The following is a 19,981-nucleotide window of genomic DNA, read 5'->3' as shown; positions in this document are numbered from 1 at the left end:
AAATACAAAACTGGGGGCTAAAAAATAATTTTTGTGGGAAAACAAAAAGATTTTTTATTTTCACGGCTCTGCGTTATAAACTGTAGTGAAACACTTGGGGGTTCAAAGTTCTCACAACACATCTAGATAAGTTCATTGAGGGGTCTAGTTTCCAATATGGGGTCACTTGTGGGGGGTTTCTACTGTTTAGGTACATTAGGGGCTCTGCAAACGCAATGTGACGCCTGCAGACCAATCCATCTAAGTCTGCATTCCAAATGATGCTCCTTCCCTTCCGAGCCCTCCCATGCGCCCAAACGGTGGTTCCCCCCCACATATCGGGTATCAGCGTACTCAGGACAAATTGGACAACAACATTTAGGGTCCAATTTCTCCTGCTAACCTTGGAAAAATACAAAACTGGGGGCTAAAATATAATTTTTGTGGAAAAAAAAATATTTTTTATTTGCATGGCTCTGCGTTATAAACTGTAGTGAAATACTTGGGGGTTCAAAGCTCTCACAACACATCAAGATGAGTTCCTTAGGGGGTCTACTTTCCAAAATGGTGTCACTTGTGGGGGGTTTCTACTGTTTAGGTACATTAGGGGCTCTGCAAACGCAATGTGACGCCTGCAGACCATTCCATCTAAGTCTGCATTCCAAATGGCGCTCCTTCCCTTCCGAACCCTCCCATGCGCCCAAACGGTGGTTCCCCCCCACATATGGGGTATCAGCGTACTCAGGACAAATTGGACAACAACTTTTGGGGTCCAATTTCTCCTGTTACCCTAGGGAAAATACAAAACTGGGGGCTAAAAAATAATTTTTGTGGGAAAAAAATTTTGTTTTATTTTTATGGCTCTGCATTATAAACTTCTGTGAAGCCCTTGGTGGGTCAAAGTGCTCACCACACATCCAGATAAGTTCCTTAGGGGGTCTACTTTCCAAAATGGTGTCACTTGTGGGGTGTTTCAATGTTTAGGCACATCAGTGGCTCTCCAAACGCAACATGGCGTCCCATCTCAATTCCTGTCAATTTTGCATTGAAAAGTCAAACGGCGCTCCTTCCCTTCCGAGCTCTCCCATGCGCCCAAACAGTGGTTTACTGCCACATATGGGGTATCAGCGTACTCGGGACAAATTGGACAACAACTTTTGAGGTCCAATTTCTTCTCTTACCCTTGGAAAAATAAAAAATTGGGGGCAAAAATATAATTTTTGTGAAAAAATATGATTTTTTATTTTTACGGTTCTGCATTATAAACTTCTGTGAAGCACTTGGTGGGTCAAAGTGCTCACCACACCTCTAGATAAGTTCCTTAGGGGGTCTACTTTCCAAAATGGTGTCACTTGTGGGGGGTTTCAATGTTTAGGCACATCAGTGGCTCTCCAAACGCAACATGGCGTCCCATCTCAATTTCTGTCAATTTTGCATTGAAAAGTCAAACTGCGCTCCTTCCCTTCCGAGCTCTCCCATGCGCCCAAACAGTGGTTTACTGCCACATATGGGGTATCAGCGTACTCAGGACAAATTGGACAACAACTTTTGAGGTCCAATTTCTTCTCTTACCCTTGGAAAATAAAAAATTGGGGGCAAAAATATAATTTTTGTGAAAAAATATGATTTTTTATTTTTACGGTTCTGCATTATAAACTTCTGTGAAGCACTTGGTGGGTCAAAGTGCTCACCACACATCCAGATAAGTTCCTTAGGGGGTCTACTTTCCAAAATGGTGTCACTTGTGGGGGGTTTCAATGTTTAGGCACATCAGTGGCTCTCCAAACGCAACATGGCGTCCCATCTCAATTCCTGTCAATTTTGCATTGAAAAGTCAAATAGCGCTCCTTCCCTTCCGAGCTCTCCCATGCGCCCAAACAGTGGTTTACTGCCACATATGGGGTATCAGCGTACTCAGGACAAATTGGACAACAACTTTTTGGGTCCAATTTCTCCTGTTACCCTTGGTAAAATAAAACAAATTGGAGCTGAAGTAAATTTTTTGTGTAAAAAAGTTAAATGTTCATTTTTATTTAAACATTCCAAAAATTCCTATTAAACACCTGAAGGGTTAATAAACTTCTTGAATGTGGTTTTGAGCACCTTGAGGGGTGCAGTTTTTAGAATGGTGTCACACTTGGGCATTTTCTATCATATAGACCCCTCAAAATGACTTCAAATGAGACGTGGTCCCTAAAAAAAAATGGTGTTGTAAAAATGAGAAATTGCTGGTCAACTTTTAACCCTTATAACTCCCTAACAAAAAAAAAAATTGGTTCCAAAATTATGCTGATGTAAAGGAGACATGTGGGAAATGTTACTTATTAAGTATTTTGTGTGACATATCTCTGTGATTTAATTGCATAAAAATTCAAAGTTTGAAAATTGCGAAATTTTCAAAATTTTCGCCAAATTTCCATTTTTTTCACAAATAAACGCAGGTACTATCAAAGAAATTTTACAACTATCATGAAGTACAATATGTCACGAGAAAACAATGTCAGAATCACCAGGATCCGTTGAAGCGTTTCGGAGTTATAACCTCATAAAGGGACAGTGGTCAGAATTGTAAAAATTGGCCTGGTCATTAACGTGCAAACCACCCTTGGGGGTAAAGGGGTTAATATTGCCCTTTCTGTTTGTGTGCCAGTCTTGACTCCTGGGTGTGCCATCTCTCTCTCTCTCTCTCCAATTGTGGGCCATAGAAAGCCTATTATTTTTTTAGCTTGATTTGGGTTCCAAAATCTACCTGAAAAAATCACTACATCAATCAGTGGGAGATAAATATTGGCCTCTGGGCTTGTGTGCCACTCCTGACTCCTGTGTGCGTCATCTCTCACTCAGTGGGCCATAGAAAGCCTTTTTTTGTTTTATTTCTTTTCTAAATTCTCCCTGAAAAAATCATTTTATTTTCTTTGGTTTCTAAATTCTTCCTCAAAAAATCATTTTATTCTATTTTTTTTTTCCTAAAGTTTCCCTGAAAAAAAAAAAAAAAAAAAAAAATCAGTGGGAGATTAATATTGCCCTTTCTGCTTGTGTGCCAGTCTTGACTCCTGGGTGTGCCATCTCTCTCTCTCTCTCCAATTGTGGGCCATAGAAAGCCTATTATTTTTTTTAGCTTGATTTGGGTTCCAAAATCTACCTGAAAAAATCACTACATCAATCAGTGGGAGATAAATATTGGCCTCTGGGCTTGTGTGCCACTCCTGACTCCTGTGTGCGTCATCTCTCACTCAGTGGGCCATAGAAAGCCTTTTTTTGTTTTATTTGTTTTCTAAATTCTCCCTAAAAAAATCATTTTATTTTATTTGGTTTCTAAATTCTTCCTCAAAAAATCATTTTATTCTATTTTTTTTTTCCTAAAGTCTCCCTGAAAAAAAACAAAACAAAAACAAATCAGTGGGAGATTAATATTGCCCTTTCTGCTTGTGTGCCAGTCTTGACTCCTGGGTGTGCCATCTTTCTCTCTCTCTCTCTTTCCAATTGTGGGCCATAGAAAGCCTATTATTTTTTTTAGCTTGATTTGGGTTCCAAAATCTACCTGAAAAAAATCACTACATCAATCAGTGGGAGATAAATATTGGCCTCTGGGCTTGTGTGCCACTCCTGACTCCTGTGTGCGTCATCTCTCACTCAGTGGGCCATAGAAAGCATTTTTTTGTTTTATTTGTTTTCTAAATTCTCCCTGAAAAAATCATTTTATTTTATTTGGTTTCTAAATTCTTCCTCAAAAAATCATTTTATTCTATTTTTTTTTTTCCTAAAGTCTCCCTGAAAAAACAAAAAACAAAAACAAATCAGTGGGAGATTAATATTGCCCTTTCTGCTTGTGTGCCAGTCTTGACTCCTGGGTGTGCCATCTCTCTCTCTCTCTCCAATTGTGGGCCATAGAAAGCCTATTATTTTTTTTTGCTTGATTTGGGTTCCAAAATCTACCTGAAAAAATCACTACATCAATCAGTGGGAGATAAATATTGGCCTCTGGGCTTGTGTGCCACTCCTGACTCCTGTGTGCGTCATCTCTCACTCAGTGGGCCATAGAAAGCCTTTTTTTGTTTTATTTGTTTTCTAAATTCTCCCTGAAAAAATCATTTTATTTTATTTGGTTTCTAAATTCTTCCTGAAAAAATCATTTTATTCTATTATTTTTTTTTCCTAAAGTCTCCCTTAAAAAAAAAAAAAAATCAAATCAGTGGGAGATTAATATTTACATTTGTGCTTCAGTGACAGTCCTGCGTGTGTGGCATCTCTCTCATTTGTTGCCACCAACAACAGAGTGTGTAACATTGTGCCTGATTTTCGTTGTGGTCTCACTCACCTGTAAAGGGGTAGCTAAATCATACTGAAGTTATAGCTCACCGTGTAATTTGTGTGACAGCAACAAATACCGTTAGTTTGTTTACGTTTTTAAAACAATGAGGAAGTATGGTGGAAGAGGTCGTGGCCGGGGGCGTTCATTGTCAGCTGGTAATGAGGGTAGTGGTAGCGGTGGAGCATCAGCTGGTCGTGGGAAAAAAAATATTGCACCTAAGTCTGGAGCTGTGGAGCCAGGTTCGTCGTCTGGCTACACAAGGCCTCGAACGCTCCCTTTTCTGGGAGTAGGAAAACCGCTTTTAAAGCCGGAGCAGCAAGAGCAAGTTTTGGCTTATCTTGCTGACTCAGCCTCTAGCTCTTTTGCCTCCTCTCGTGAAACTGGTAAATGTCAAAGCAGCGCGTCGTTAGTGGATGTTCACGGTCAGGGACAAGTCGCTTCCTTGTCCTCTTCAGCAAAAACAACAACAGAGAAGAATGCAGCAGGCGACACAACGGGTTACTCCATGGAGCTCTTTACACATACCGTCCCTGGCTTAGAAAGTGAAGCAGTTAACAGTCCATGCCCATTACAAGTTGAATCTGACATGGAGTGCACTGATGCACAGCCACAGCCAGACTACTATGCTGGTCCTTTGACTTAGACCACAACATTGCCCTCGCAGGGTGCTGATCAAGAATCAGACCCTGATGAGACTATGTTGCCCCATCACGAACGCTATACCACCGACCGACACGGTGACACAGACGAAGTTGCACACGAGCTACAAGAAGAGGTAATAGATGACCCAGTTCTTGACCCCGATTGGCAGCCATTGGGGGAACAGGGTGCAGGCGGCAGCAGTTCTGAAGCGGAGGAGGAGGGGCCGCAGCAGGCATCAACATCGCAACAGGTTCCATCTGCCGGGCCCGTATCTTGCCCAAAACGCGTGGCAAAGCTAAAACCTGTTGGAGGACAGCGTGGCCATCCGGTTAAAGCTCAGTCTGCAATGCCTGAAAAGGTATCCGATGCTAGAAAGAGTGCAGTCTGGCATTTTTTTAAACAACATCCAATTGATCAGCGCAAAGTCATCTGTCAAAAATGTTCAACTACCTTAAGCAGAGGACAGAATCTGAAAAGTCTCAATACAAGTTGCATGCATAGACGTTTAACCACCATGCATTTGCAAGCCTGGACTAACTACCAAACGTCCCTTAAGGTTGTAGCACCCTTGGCCAATGAAGCTAGTCAGCAACGCAACATCCCTTCCGGCAGTGTAGGGCCACCATTTTCCGCACCACCTGCAGTATCTGTGCAGGTTTCTTTGCCAGGCCAAAGCAGTCAGGGTCAGGGAATCACCAGTTTCGTAGTAGGAAACACTGCATCTAGGGCAGCGGTGGCAACAATACCATCTCCCACCGTCTCTCAGTCTGCCATGTCCACCGGCACCCCCGCTAGTTCCACGATCTCCAGCTCTCCAGTCCAGCTCACCCTACATGAGACTATGGTTAGAAAAAGGAAGTACTTAGCCTCGCATCCGCGTACACAGGGTTTGAACGCACACATAGCTAGACTAATCTCGTTAGAGATGATGCCCTACCGGTTAGTTGAAAGCGAAGCTTTCAAAGCCCTGATGGACTACGCTGTACCACGCTACGAGCTACCCAGTCGACACTTTTTTCCAGAAAAGCCATCCCAGCCCTCCACCAGCATGTTAAAGAGCGCATCGTCCATGCACTCAGGCAATCTGTGAGCACAAAGGTGCACCTGACAACAGATGCATGGACCAGTAGGCATGGCCAGGGACGTTACGTGTCCATCACGGCACACTGGGTAAATGTGGTGGATGCAGGGTCCACAGGGGACAGCAAGTTTGGGACAGTTCTGCCTAGCCCACGGTCTAGGAAACAATTGGCTGTAGCCGTTCGCACCCCCTCCTCCTCCTCTTCGTCCTCCTGCAGAAGCGAGAGCTCGTCCACAGACCGCAGTCGCACAACCACTCCATCCGCAGCTGCCACTGTTGCACACCAGGTCTCCCATTATGGGGCAGCTACTGGCAAACGTCAGCAGGCTGTATTGGCTATGAAGTGTTTGGGCGACAACAGACACACCGCGGAAGTTCTGTCCGAGTTCTTGCAGAAAGAAACGCAGTCGTGGCTGGGCACTGTAGATCTTGAGGCAGGCAAGGTAGTGAGTGATAACGGAAGGAATTTCATGGCTGCCATCTCCCTTTCCCAACTGAAACACATTCCTTGCCTGGCTCACACCTTAAACCTGGTGGTGCAGTGCTTCCTGAAAAGTTATCCGGGGTTATCCGACCTGCTCCTCAAAGTGCGTGGACTTTGCTCACATATCCGCCGTTCGCCCGTTCACTCCAGCCGTATGCAGACCTATCAGCGTTCTTTGAACCTTCCCCAGCATCGCCTAATCATAGACGTTGCAACAAGGTGGAACTCAACACTGCACATGCTTCAGAGACTATGTGAACAGAGGCAGGCTGTTATGTTTTTGTGGGAGTATACACATACACGGGCAGGCAGTAGGATGGCAGACATGGAGTTGTCAGGTGTGCAGTGGTCGAAGATTCAAGACATGTGCCAAGTCCTTCAGTGTTTTGAGGAATGCACACGGCTGGTTAGTGCAGACAACGCCATAATAAGCATGAGCATCCCCCTAATGCGTCTGCTGATGCAAAGTTTGACGCACATAAAGGATCAGGCGTCTGCAGCTGAGGAAGAGGAAAGCCTTGATGACAGTCAGCCATTGTCTGGCCAGGGCAGTGTACAGGACGAGGTAGCGGGCGAAGAGGAGGAGGAGGACGAGGAGGATGATGGGGATGATTATATTTTTAATGAGGAAGCTTTTCCGGGGCCACTGGAAATTGGTGGCGCGGCAAGGCCGGGTTCTGGTTTTTTGAGGGACACATGTGACGTGGATTTGCCTGAAACTGCCCCTCAACCAAGCACAACCGCAGATTTGAGAACTGGAACTTTGGCCCACATGGCGGATTATGCCTTACGTATCCTCAAAAGGGACACACGCATAACTAAAATGATGAATGATGACGATTACTGGTTGGCCTGCCTCCTTGATCCTCGCTATAAAGGCAAATTGCAAAATATAATGCCACATGAGAACTTGGAACTAATATTAGCAACCAAACAATCAACTCTTGTTGACCGTTTGCTTCTGGCATTCCCTGCACACAGCGCCCGTGATCGTTCTCACACGAGCTGCAGGGGCCAGCAGACCAGAGGAGTTAGAGGGGCAGAAATCAGAAGTGGCGTTGGCCAGAGGGGTTTTCTGACCAGGTTGTGGAGTGATTTTGCTATGACCGCAGACAGGACAGGTACTGCAGCATCAATTCAAAGTGACAGGAGACAACATTTGTCCAGTATGGTTACAAACTATTTTTCATCCCTTATCGATGTTCTCCCTCAACTGTCATTCCCATTTGATTACTGGGCATCAAAATTAGACACCTGGCCAGAATTGGCAGAATATGCATTGCAGGAGCTTGCTTGCCCGGCAGCTAGTGTCCTATCAGAAAGAGTATTCAGTGCTGCAGGTTCAATACTAACAGAAAAAAGGACTCGTCTGGCTACCCAAAATGTAGATGATCTAACCTTCATTAAAATGAACCACAACTGGATTTCGAAATCTTTTGCCCCACCTTGCCCGGCTGACACCTAGCTTTCCTATGAAAAGGTCTTGCCTGTGGACTATTCTGAATGCCTTTTCCAATCTCGTAATTTTCTGCACCTGATTGTCCAGCATACGACATGTTTACACCTCACTAAATGGCCAAACTCCCCACACGGGGCCGTGGTATCGACACTTGGCGACAGCACCCGTGAGAGTGCAGTTTGTCTGAAGAGGTGGGTGAGCCCGCTTTTGGTCGATGGCACTGCCACTGGGTCCCTCCTAGTACAGTAAAGTGTCTCTGGCGGTGGTGGTGCGCACCCAACGTCAGACACACCGTTGTAATATGAGGGGCCCTGGGCCTGTACCGCCGGCCACAAGACAGTTTCCCCCCACCCCAGCTCAAACAGTGCTCTACCACTTGCAAAATTATCTCACAGCTCCACCAATGTTTAGTCTATGCGCTGACATCCTTCAATGCCTGCCACTGACAATACCATTGTATTGACATTTTTGTTATGTTAGGCCTTCGATGCCTGTCTGTGGTCACTCCTTCCACTAGGCCTCCACTGACCACACCACTGCTGCCCGTGTACCCCTCTAACCAATTTAAAATTGCCTACAGCCATGTGTTATTATTTTAGGCCTTCGATGCCTGTCTGCGGTCACTCCTTCCACTAGGCCTCCACTGACCACACCACTGCTGCCCGTGTACCCCTGGAACTAATTTAAAATTGCCTACAGCCATGTGTTATTATTTTAGGCCTTCGATGCCTGTCTGCGGTCACTCCTTCCACTAGGCCTCCACTGACCACACCACTGCTGCCCGTGTACCCCTGGAACCAATTTAAAATTGCCTACAGCCATGTGTTATTATTTTAGGCCTTCGATGCCTGTCTGCGGTGACTCCTTCCACTAGGCCTCCACTGACCACACCACTGCTGCCCGTGTACCCCTGTAACCAATTTAAAATTGCCTACAGCCATGTGTTATTATTTTAGGCCTTCGATGCCTGTCTGCGGTCACTCCTTCCACTAGGCCTCCACTGACCACACCACTGCTGCCCGTGTACCCCTGGAACCAATTTAAAATTGCCTACAGCCATGTGTTATTATTTTAGGCCTTCGATGCCTGTCTGCGGTCACTCCTTCCACTAGGCCTCCACTGACCACACCACTGCTGCCCGTGTACCCCTGGAACCAATTTAAAATTGCCTACAGCCATGTGTTATTATTTTAGGCCTTCGATGCCTGTCTGCGGTCACTCCTTCCACTAGGCCTCCACTGACCACACCACTGCTGCCCGTGTACCCCTGGAACCAATTTAAAATTGCCTACAGCCATGTGTTATTATTTTAGGCCTTTGATGCCTGTCTGCGGTCACTCCTTCCACTAGGCCTCCACTGACCACACCACTGCTGCCCGTGTACCCCTGGAACCAATTTAAAATTGCCTACAGCCATGTGTTATTATTTTAGGCCTTCGATGCCTGTCTGCGGTCACTCCTTCCACTAGGCCTCCACTGACCACACCACTGCTGCCCGTGTACCCCTGTAACCAATTTAAAATTGCCTACAGCCATGTGTTATTATTTTAGGCCTTCGATGCCTGTCTGCGGTCACTCCTTCCACTAGGCCTCCACTGACCACACCACTGCTGCCCGTGTACCCCTGTAACCAATTTAAAATTGCCTACAGCCATGTGTTATTATTTTAGGCCTTCGATGCCTGTCTGCGGTCACTCCTTCCACTAGGCCTCCACTGACCACACCACTGCTGCCCGTGTACCCCTGGAACCAATTTAAAATTGCCTACAGCCATGTGTTATTATTTTAGGCCTTCGATGCCTGTCTGCGGTCACTCCTTCCACTAGGCCTCCACTGACCACACCACTGCTGCCCGTGTACCCCTGGAACCAATTTAAAATTGCCTACAGCCATGTGTTATTATTTTAGGCCTTCGATGCCTGTCTGCGGTCACTCCTTCCACTAGGCCTCCACTGACCACACCACTGCTGCCCGTGTACCCCTGGAACCAATTTAAAATTGCCTACAGCCATGTGTTATTATTTTAGGCCTTCGATGCCTGTCTGCGGTCACTCCTTCCACTAGGCCTCCACTGACCACACCACTGCTGCCCGTGTACCCCTGTAACCAATTTAAAATTGCCTACAGCCATGTGTTATTATTTTAGGCCTTCGATGCCTGTCTGCGGTGACTCCTTCCACTAGGCCTCCACTGACCACACCACTGCTGCCCGTGTACCCCTGGAACCAATTTAAAATTGCCTACAGCCATGTGTTATTATTTTAGGCCTTCGATGCCTGTCTGCGGTCACTCCTTCCACTAGGCCTCCACTGACCACACCACTGCTGCCCGTGTACCCCTGGAACCAATTTAAAATTGCCTACAGCCATGTGTTATTATTTTAGGCCTTCGATGCCTGTCTGCGGTCACTCCTTCCACTAGGCCTCCACTGACCACACCACTGCTGCCCGTGTACCCCTGGAACCAATTTAAAATTGCCTACAGCCATGTGTTATTATTTTAGGCCTTCGATGCCTGTCTGCGGTCACTCCTTCCACTAGGCCTCCACTGACCACACCACTGCTGCCCGTGTACCCCTGTAACCAATTTAAAATTGCCTACAGCCATGTGTTATTATTTTAGGCCTTCGATGCCTGTCTGCGGTCACTCCTTCCACTAGGCCTCCACTGACCACACCACTGCTGCCCGTGTACCCCTGTAACCAATTTAAAATTGCCTACAGCCATGTGTTATTATTTTAGGCCTTCGATGCCTGTCTGCGGTCACTCCTTCCACTAGGCCTCCACTGACCACACCACTGCTGCCCGTGTACCCCTGGAACCAATTTAAAATTGCCTACAGCCATGTGTTATTATTTTAGGCCTTCGATGCCTGTCTGCGGTCACTCCTTCCACTAGGCCTCCACTGACCACACCACTGCTGCCCGTGTACCCCTGGAACCAATTTAAAATTGCCTACAGCCATGTGTTATTATTTTAGGCCTTCGATGCCTGTCTGCGGTCACTCCTTCCACTAGGCCTCCACTGACCACACCACTGCTGCCCGTGTACCCCTGGAACCAATTTAAAATTGCCTACAGCCATGTGTTATTATTTTAGGCCTTCGATGCCTGTCTGCGGTCACTCCTTCCACTAGGCCTCCACTGACCACACCACTGCTGCCCGTGTACCCCTGGAACCAATTTAAAATTGCCTACAGCCATGTGTTATTATTTTAGGCCTTCGATGCCTGTCTGCGGTGACTCCTTCCACTAGGCCTCCACTGACCACACCACTGCTGCCCGTGTACCCCTGTAACCAATTTAAAATTGCCTACAGCCATGTGTTATTATTTTAGGCCTTCGATGCCTGTCTGCGGTCACTCCTTCCACTAGGCCTCCACTGACCACACCACTGCTGCCCGTGTACCCCTGGAACCAATTTAAAATTGCCTACAGCCATGTGTTATTATTTTAGGCCTTCGATGCCTGTCTGCGGTCACTCCTTCCACTAGGCCTCCACTGACCACACCACTGCTGCCCGTGTACCCCTGGAACCAATTTAAAATTGCCTACAGCCATGTGTTATTATTTTAGGCCTTCGATGCCTGTCTGCGGTCACTCCTTCCACTAGGCCTCCACTGACCACACCACTGCTGCCCGTGTACCCCTGGAACCAATTTAAAATTGCCTACAGCCATGTGTTATTATTTTAGGCCTTTGATGCCTGTCTGCGGTCACTCCTTCCACTAGGCCTCCACTGACCACACCACTGCTGCCCGTGTACCCCTGGAACCAATTTAAAATTGCCTACAGCCATGTGTTATTATTTTAGGCCTTCGATGCCTGTCTGCGGTCACTCCTTCCACTAGGCCTCCACTGACCACACCACTGCTGCCCGTGTACCCCTGTAACCAATTTAAAATTGCCTACAGCCATGTGTTATTATTTTAGGCCTTCGATGCCTGTCTGCGGTCACTCCTTCCACTAGGCCTCCACTGACCACACCACTGCTGCCCGTGTACCCCTGTAACCAATTTAAAATTGCCTACAGCCATGTGTTATTATTTTAAGCCTTCGATGCCTGTCTGCGGTCACTCCTTCCACTAGGCCTCCACTGACCACACCACTGCTGCCCGTGTACCCCTGGAACCAATTTAAAATTGCCTACAGCCATGTGTTATTATTTTAGGCCTTCGATGCCTGTCTGCGGTCACTCCTTCCACTAGGCCTCCACTGACCACACCACTGCTGCCCGTGTACCCCTGGAACCAATTTAAAATTGCCTACAGCCATGTGTTATTATTTTAGGCCTTCGATGCCTGTCTGCGGTCACTCCTTCCACTAGGCCTCCACTGACCACACCACTGCTGCCCGTGTACCCCTGGAACCAATTTAAAATTGCCTACAGCCATGTGTTATTATTTTAGGCCTTCGATGCCTGTCTGCGGTCACTCCTTCCACTAGGCCTCCACTGACCACACCACTGCTGCCCGTGTACCCCTGTAACCAATTTAAAATTGCCTACAGCCATGTGTTATTATTTTAGGCCTTCGATGCCTGTCTGCGGTGACTCCTTCCACTAGGCCTCCACTGACCACACCACTGCTGCCCGTGTACCCCTGGAACCAATTTAAAATTGCCTACAGCCATGTGTTATTATTTTAGGCCTTCGATGCCTGTCTGCGGTCACTCCTTCCACTAGGCCTCCACTGACCACACCACTGCTGCCCGTGTACCCCTGGAACCAATTTAAAATTGCCTACAGCCATGTGTTATTATTTTAGGCCTTTGATGCCTGTCTGCGGTCACTCCTTCCACTAGGCCTCCACTGACCACACCACTGCTGCCCGTGTACCCCTGGAACCAATTTAAAATTGCCTACAGCCATGTGTTATTATTTTAGGCCTTCGATGCCTGTCTGCGGTCACTCCTTCCACTAGGCCTCCACTGACCACACCACTGCTGCCCGTGTACCCCTGTAACCAATTTAAAATTGCCTACAGCCATGTGTTATTATTTTAGGCCTTCGATGCCTGTCTGCGGTCACTCCTTCCACTAGGCCTCCACTGACCACACCACTGCTGCCCGTGTACCCCTGTAACCAATTTAAAATTGCCTACAGCCATGTGTTATTATTTTAGGCCTTCGATGCCTGTCTGCGGTCACTCCTTCCACTAGGCCTCCACTGACCACACCACTGCTGCCCGTGTACCCCTGGAACCAATTTAAAATTGCCTACAGCCATGTGTTATTATTTTAGGCCTTCGATGCCTGTCTGCGGTCACTCCTTCCACTAGGCCTCCACTGACCACACCACTGCTGCCCGTGTACCCCTGGAACCAATTTAAAATTGCCTACAGCCATGTGTTATTATTTTAGGCCTTCGATGCCTGTCTGCGGTCACTCCTTCCACTAGGCCTCCACTGACCACACCACTGCTGCCCGTGTACCCCTGGAACCAATTTAAAATTGCCTACAGCCATGTGTTATTATTTTAGGCCTTCGATGCCTGTCTGCGGTCACTCCTTCCACTAGGCCTCCACTGACCACACCACTGCTGCCCGTGTACCCCTGTAACCAATTTAAAATTGCCTACAGCCATGTGTTATTATTTTAGGCCTTCGATGCCTGTCTGCGGTGACTCCTTCCACTAGGCCTCCACTGACCACACCACTGCTGCCCGTGTACCCCTGGAACCAATTTAAAATTGCCTACAGCCATGTGTTATTATTTTTGGCCTTCGATGCCTGTCTGCGGTCACTCCTTCCACTAGGCCTCCACTGACCACACCACTGCTGCCCGTGTACCCCTGGAACCAATTTAAAATTGCCTACAGCCATGTGTTATTATTTTAGGCCTTCGATGCCTGTCTGCGGTGACTCCTTCCACTAGGCCTCCACTGACCACACCACTGCTGCCCGTGTACCCCTGGAACCAATTTAAAATTGCCTACAGCCATGTGTTATTATTTTAGGCCTTCGATGCCTGTCTGCGGTCACTCCTTCCACTAGGCCTCCACTGACCACACCACTGCTGCCCGTGTACCCCTGGAACCAACATCAGAAAATATAAAAATAAGTATTTTGCTTATAAAAAAGAAAATACTGGAGAGATATCAAATGCAGACATTTTAACATTAAAAACAAACACATACAACAAAAATCTGGTACAGTACTAAAAATGGCCACCAGCTACAATAACTTTCTCCTGCAAGTAGTTAACTGAAAGGTTTTTTCAATTTTAAACACAGATATGGCATCCACCGAGTGTTGTCCTGTCGCGTCTTCTTTATATTATTGCCAAGAAGATGCAAAACAATGAAAATAATAAAATCATTATTTACCAAAAAAATAGAGTAAGTCAAAACCACATTGCAAATAAACATTCATTACAAATAAAGAAGCAGGGCGCGTCCGAGGGTGAGTATATACCTAATAAGAATATAATCACCCTCGGGCGCGCCCTGCTTCTTTCCGACAGCCTTCCTTCCTAAGAATCAGCCCTTCCGTGGTGTAGAGAGAGGGTTTGTTACACTCCAAGGTGTTCCCCAGGTTGCCTTTCCTGAGCTTCGATCTTCCGGCTCTCGTTTAGTAGTTGTTGGAAACTACGCTGCATTAGGCCTACAAATTGGGTATGGGGTGTAGAGAGATGGTGTGTTACACTCCAAGGTGTTCCCCAGGTTTCCTCTCCATTGCTTCGATCTTCCGGCTCTCGTTTAGTAGTTGTTGGAAACTACGCTGCATTAGGCCTACAAATTGGGTATGGGGTGTAGAGAGATGGTGTGTTACACTCCAAGGTGTTCCCCAGGTTTCCTCTCCATTGCTTCGATCTTCCGGCTCTCGTTTAGTAGTTGTTGGAAACTACGCTGCATTGGGCCTACAAATTGGGTATGGGGTGTAGAGAGATGGTGTGTTCCACTCCAAGGTGTTCTCCAGGTTGCCTTTCCTGAGCTTCGATCTTCCGGCTCTCGTTTAGTAGTTGTTGGAAACTATGCTGCATTAGGCCTACAAATTGGGTATGGGGTGTAGAGAGATGGTGTGTTCCACTGTAGAGAGATGGTGTGTTCCACTCCAAGGTGTTCCCCAGGTTTCCTCGCCAATGCTTCGATCATCATGCTCTCGTTTAGTAGTTGTTGGAAACTACGCTGCATTAGGCCTACAAATTGGGTATGGGGTGTAGAGAGATGGTGTGTTACACTCCAAGGTGTTCCCCAGGTTTCCTCTCCATTGCTTCGATCTTCCGGCTCTCGTTTAGTAGTTGTTGGAAACTACGCTGCATTAGGCCTACAAATTGGGTATGGGGTGTAGAGAGATGGTGTGTTACACTCCAAGGTGTTCCCCAGGTTTCCTCTCCATTGCTTCGATCTTCCGGCTCTCGTTTAGTAGTTGTTGGAAACTACGCTGCATTAGGCCTACAAATTGGGTATGGGGTGTAGAGAGATGGTGTGTTCCACTGTAGAGAGATGGTGTGTTCCACTCCAAGGTGTTCCCCAGGTTTCCTCGCCAATGCTTCGATCATCATGCTCTCGTTTAGTAGTTGTTGGAAACTACGCTGCATTAGACCTACAAATTGGGTATGGGGTGTAGAGAGATGGTGTGTTCCACTCCAAGGTGTTCTCCAGGTTGCCTTTCCTGAACTTCTATCTTCAGGCTCTCATTAAATTGTGGTTAAACGGAACAACTGCATTTGGCGTACTAGTTGGTTTGGGGCCTACTATCGGTGTCTGCCGCTCCTTGCTGTTCTCCTGGTTTCCTGTCCTGAAATTCCGTTTTCAGGCGCTCGTTAAGTAGTTGTTAATGTTAGACTGCATTTGGCCTACTAGTTGGGTTGGGGCCTACTATCGGTGTCTGCCACTCCTTGCTGTTCTCCTCCACTGAACAAAGCTGTGCCGCCTGTTTACTACTGTTGCCAATTTTGAACTGCATTTCGACTACTTACTGATTTGGGCCTACTCTCTGTGTCAGCCTCTCATTCCAGTTGTCCTCCACTGCAATGCCCCCTGATTAGTCCTGTGTTACCAATTTTGAACTGCATTTAGCCCACTTTATTCTTTGGGCCTATATCTGTGTTTCCTCCTCATCCTGCCCATTGCCCAGCCAGTGATAGATGAGTCTGCTGGTACATTGACGCATAACGCAACATTTCCCGTGCACGCTACACTGCAAGATTGTGACCCTGCTGAAAGTCAGGTCCCCCTTCCCGCATACCATACCACCTTACACGGGGACAAACAGGAAGGTGCAGATGAAAGTGCAGGTTCCTTCATCAGGTGGGGGGAGGAATACTAGTTGGCGACGTCACTGGCACAGGGCCTCTCATGGTACGCAAAAGTGTTGCTGCCGGTGGGAGGCGCCCCCGCCGTGCAAACACACCGCTGTACTTTGAGGGGCCCTGTGCCAGTGCCAATGCCAACGAGTGGGCTCCCCCTGCTTGCTCAGGTTCACAGCACTTGCAAAGTTGAAATACTTACCTCTCCCTGCTCCACTGCCGTGACGTGGTCCAGATTTCCTGGGCCCACTAATTACTTGAACCAGCCCTACCCACCACAACTTTAGCCAAATGACCCCCAATTTCAAATGCCTTCCAATTATTATAAGGTAAATTACGCTTGACAAGCTTCATTAAGAAGAATGGATGGTTTTGACATTAAAATGGGCACTCTAGGTGTTTTCCTGGCCCCCACTCACTGCCGACTATGCTGCCCCATTGACTTGCATTGGGTTTCGTGTTTCGGTCGATCCCGACTTTACGTCATAATCGGCCGATTTCACTCGACCCGACTTTTGAGATAGTCGGGTTTCGCGAAACCCGGCTCGACTCTAAAAAGGTCAAGGTCGCTCAACTCTAGTAACGGGTATTCTGGAAAAGTATGAAAAGGAAGCCTTTAGACAGCTCCGGGATGGCAATGTTTATACTAAACTTTCCCATTATCCGGGGGCCTCCTTCTCGGGGCAGCTACAGGGGATTTTATATCGGGCATTTGAAGATGGAGTAATAAATAAAAAAGTGCTAGATGGTCTGATTGTTAAATTTCCAAGGGTTCCAACTTTTTACCTTCTTCCCAAGGTCCACAAGGACCCGGTCAGCCCCCCTGGACGTCCGATTGTGTAAGGCATACAGGGTCTATGTGACCCGGTCTGCAAATTTATTGACCACTATTTAAAAAAACTTGTGGAAACATTACCATCATTTGTCAAAGACACAACGGACGTCCTGACTAGGGTTGACAGGGTCTTTGTGGACCAGGGGACTCTCCTTGTGACGGCTGACGTGGAGGCCCTGTATACCTGTATCGATCACCAGGATGGACTACGGGCGGTCCGCTTCTTTCTGGGGGCCTCCGACCTGGACGGCCCTCTGGGTGAGCTTATCCTTGAGTTGTTGGAGTTTGTCCTTACCCATAATTTTTTTACTTTCAAAGATTGTTTTTACCAACAAAAGCGTGGTGCAGCCATGGGTGCGGCCTGCGCGCCCGAGTACGCCAACCTCTTCCTGGGTTTCTGGGAGAGGTTGGTTTTTGGTGACGCGGGGGCGGGGGCTGCCGACCATGTGCTGTGTTGGCTGCGCTACATTGATGACGTTTTGTTTTTTTGGGGTGGGACAGAACAACAACTCAGGGATTTTATGGCTGTGCTCAATATGAATACATTTAACATCAGACTCACCTACAGGTATGATCATAACACAATTGATTTTTTGGACATCTGCTTGAGGGTGAGTTCTGATTCATCTATTCAAACTGATGTTTTCCGCAAAGAGACGGCGGTTAATTAATTGGTACATGCTTCATCTGGGCACAGCCAAGCCACAATTAGGGCCGTCCCGGTCGGACAGTTCCTCCGGATGAGGCGGATCTGCTCGACTGAGTATAGCTTCGAACAACAGGCGGAAGATTTGAGCAAACGCTTCCAAGAAAGAGGCTATAGTAAAAGGTGTATTCGATACGGGTATAACAGGGCCAGGAGGACTCCACGAAATCATCTGCTATATAAAAAAACGGAAAAGGAGGAGGGTAACGAAACAATCAGATTTATATCTGAATACAACCATGAATGGAATAACATCAGAACCATCTTGGCAAAACATTGGCGTATTTTGAGCACTGAGCCCTCCCTGGGTCCGTACTTATCCGACAGTCCACTTATGACCCCACGTAGGGCCAAAAACCTAAAAGACCTCTTGGTCAAAAGTCATTATACCCCACCCGTTACCAATTTGTTTGGGATCTCGCGACGAACTAGGGGTTGTTACACGTGTGGCCACTGTCTGGCCTGCGCCAATGTCCTGCGCTGCACCTCATTCCACTCAGCGGATGGAAAGAGGGAATTTCAGATCAAAGATTATATTTCCTGCAGTAGCAAGAATGTTATTTATTATGCTACGTGCGGGTGCCCACTAATATATGTGGGTTTGACATCCAGAGAGCTGAGAGTGAGGGTGAGGGAGCACATGCGGGGCATTGGCGCAGCGAAGACGGTGGCTGACATCTCGGAATTAACCACTATCCCCAAGCACTTTCGTGAAGTACATAACTGTGACCCAAAGAGTTTTAAGGTGCGGGGCATCGAATTGGTGCATATGGGGATTAGAGGTGGCAACATCAAACAAGTTTTGGCTCAGCGTGAGTTAAAATGGATAGTGGTGTTAGACACAACCAAACCTCAAGGTTTAAATGAAGCTCTAAATTTCGCCCCTTTCCTGTAATAAGACATAATGGGTTACTCTCAATAAGGTTTCCCCTGTGGATTTTCCTCTTTTGTGTGTTGTTTTCATTTGTGTGTAATTTTATTCTTATTTTTTATTAATTTAGATTGTTTTGTGTGTATGGGATCGATTTCTCCCTTTGATCACGGTGGGGTTCTCAAGCAAGCAGTTGCACTATATGACATCTTATTCTACTCCCTGCAAGAATATGGATCATGGATGTTGTGAATTCTGTGGCTGAGTTCACTTCTGTGGTCACAAGTGGTATTGCAGTCTCTGGGCTTCCTCCCTCAGGTGTTTTGGTGAGCTCGTTGGCTGCCTTGCTATTTAGCTCCACCTGAGTCTGTCTTCCTTGCTCCTTGTCAATGTTCCAGTGTTGGATCTGAGCTACTGCATCTTTCCTTGGGCCTGCTGCTCTGCTAGATAAGTGCTTCTAGTTTGTTTTTTGTTTTTTCTGTCCAGCTTGCTATTAACTTTTGCTGGAAGCTCTGAGAAGCAAAGGGGTGCACCGCCGTGCTGTTAGTTCGGCACGGTGGGTCTTTTTGCCCCTTTGCGTGGTTTTCGTTTTAGGGTTTTTTGTAGACTGCATAGTTCTCTTTGCTATCCTCGCTCTGTCTAGAATATCGGGCCTCACTTTGCTGAATCTATTTCATTCCTACGTTTGTCTTTTCATCTTGCTAACAGTCATTATATGTGGGGGGCTGCCTATTCCTTTGGGGTATTTCTCTGAGGTAAGTCAGGCTTGTATTTCTATCTTCAGGCTAGTCAGCTCCTCAGGCAGTGCCGAGTTGCATAGGTAGTGATAGGCGCAATCCACTGCTGCTTATAGTTGTGTGAGGATAGATCAGGTACTGCAGTCTACAGAGATTCCACGTCTCAGAGCTCGTCCTATTGTTTTTGGTTATTGCCAGATCTCTGTATGTGCGCTGATTACTGCACGCTGTGTTGCCTGATTGCCGGCCATAACAGTACAAGGAGCCACACCAATGATTCCCAATAGAGGGAAAAAAGAAATCCTGACATCATTTTTTTTTCTTAGCTCTGTCTTCAGTCTTTTTTTTCCCCTAGACATTAGAGTGCTTCAGGACACAGCTGTGGACATGGATATTCAGGCTCTGTGCTCCTCAATGGATAATCTCGTTGTAAATGTACAAAAGATTCAAGATACTATTGATCAGAAATCGATGCTAGAACCAAGAATTCCGATTCCTGATTTGTTTTTTGGTGACAGAACTAAGTTCCTGAGCTTCAGAAATAATTGTAAGCTATTTTTGGCCTTGAAACCTCATTCTTCTGGTAATCCTATTCAACAGGTTTTGATTATTATTTCTTTTTTGCGC

General features: G+C 46.9%; 1 protein-coding gene across 32 annotated transcripts in view; it reads right to left on the bottom strand.

Annotated features, from left to right (window-relative positions):
• Window positions 1-19,981, bottom strand: part of ROBO2 (roundabout guidance receptor 2) — a 1,525,058-nt gene that overhangs the window by 1,108,203 nt on the left and 396,874 nt on the right. The gene's annotated exons all lie outside the window — the stretch shown is intronic.

Source organism: Ranitomeya imitator, chromosome 3 (assembly GCF_032444005.1).
Source record: "Ranitomeya imitator isolate aRanImi1 chromosome 3, aRanImi1.pri, whole genome shotgun sequence".
Classification (NCBI taxonomy): Eukaryota; Metazoa; Chordata; class Amphibia; order Anura; family Dendrobatidae; genus Ranitomeya; species Ranitomeya imitator.
Note: the sequence above shows the minus strand (reverse complement) of the source record. Positions and strands in the feature narration are given on the sequence as shown.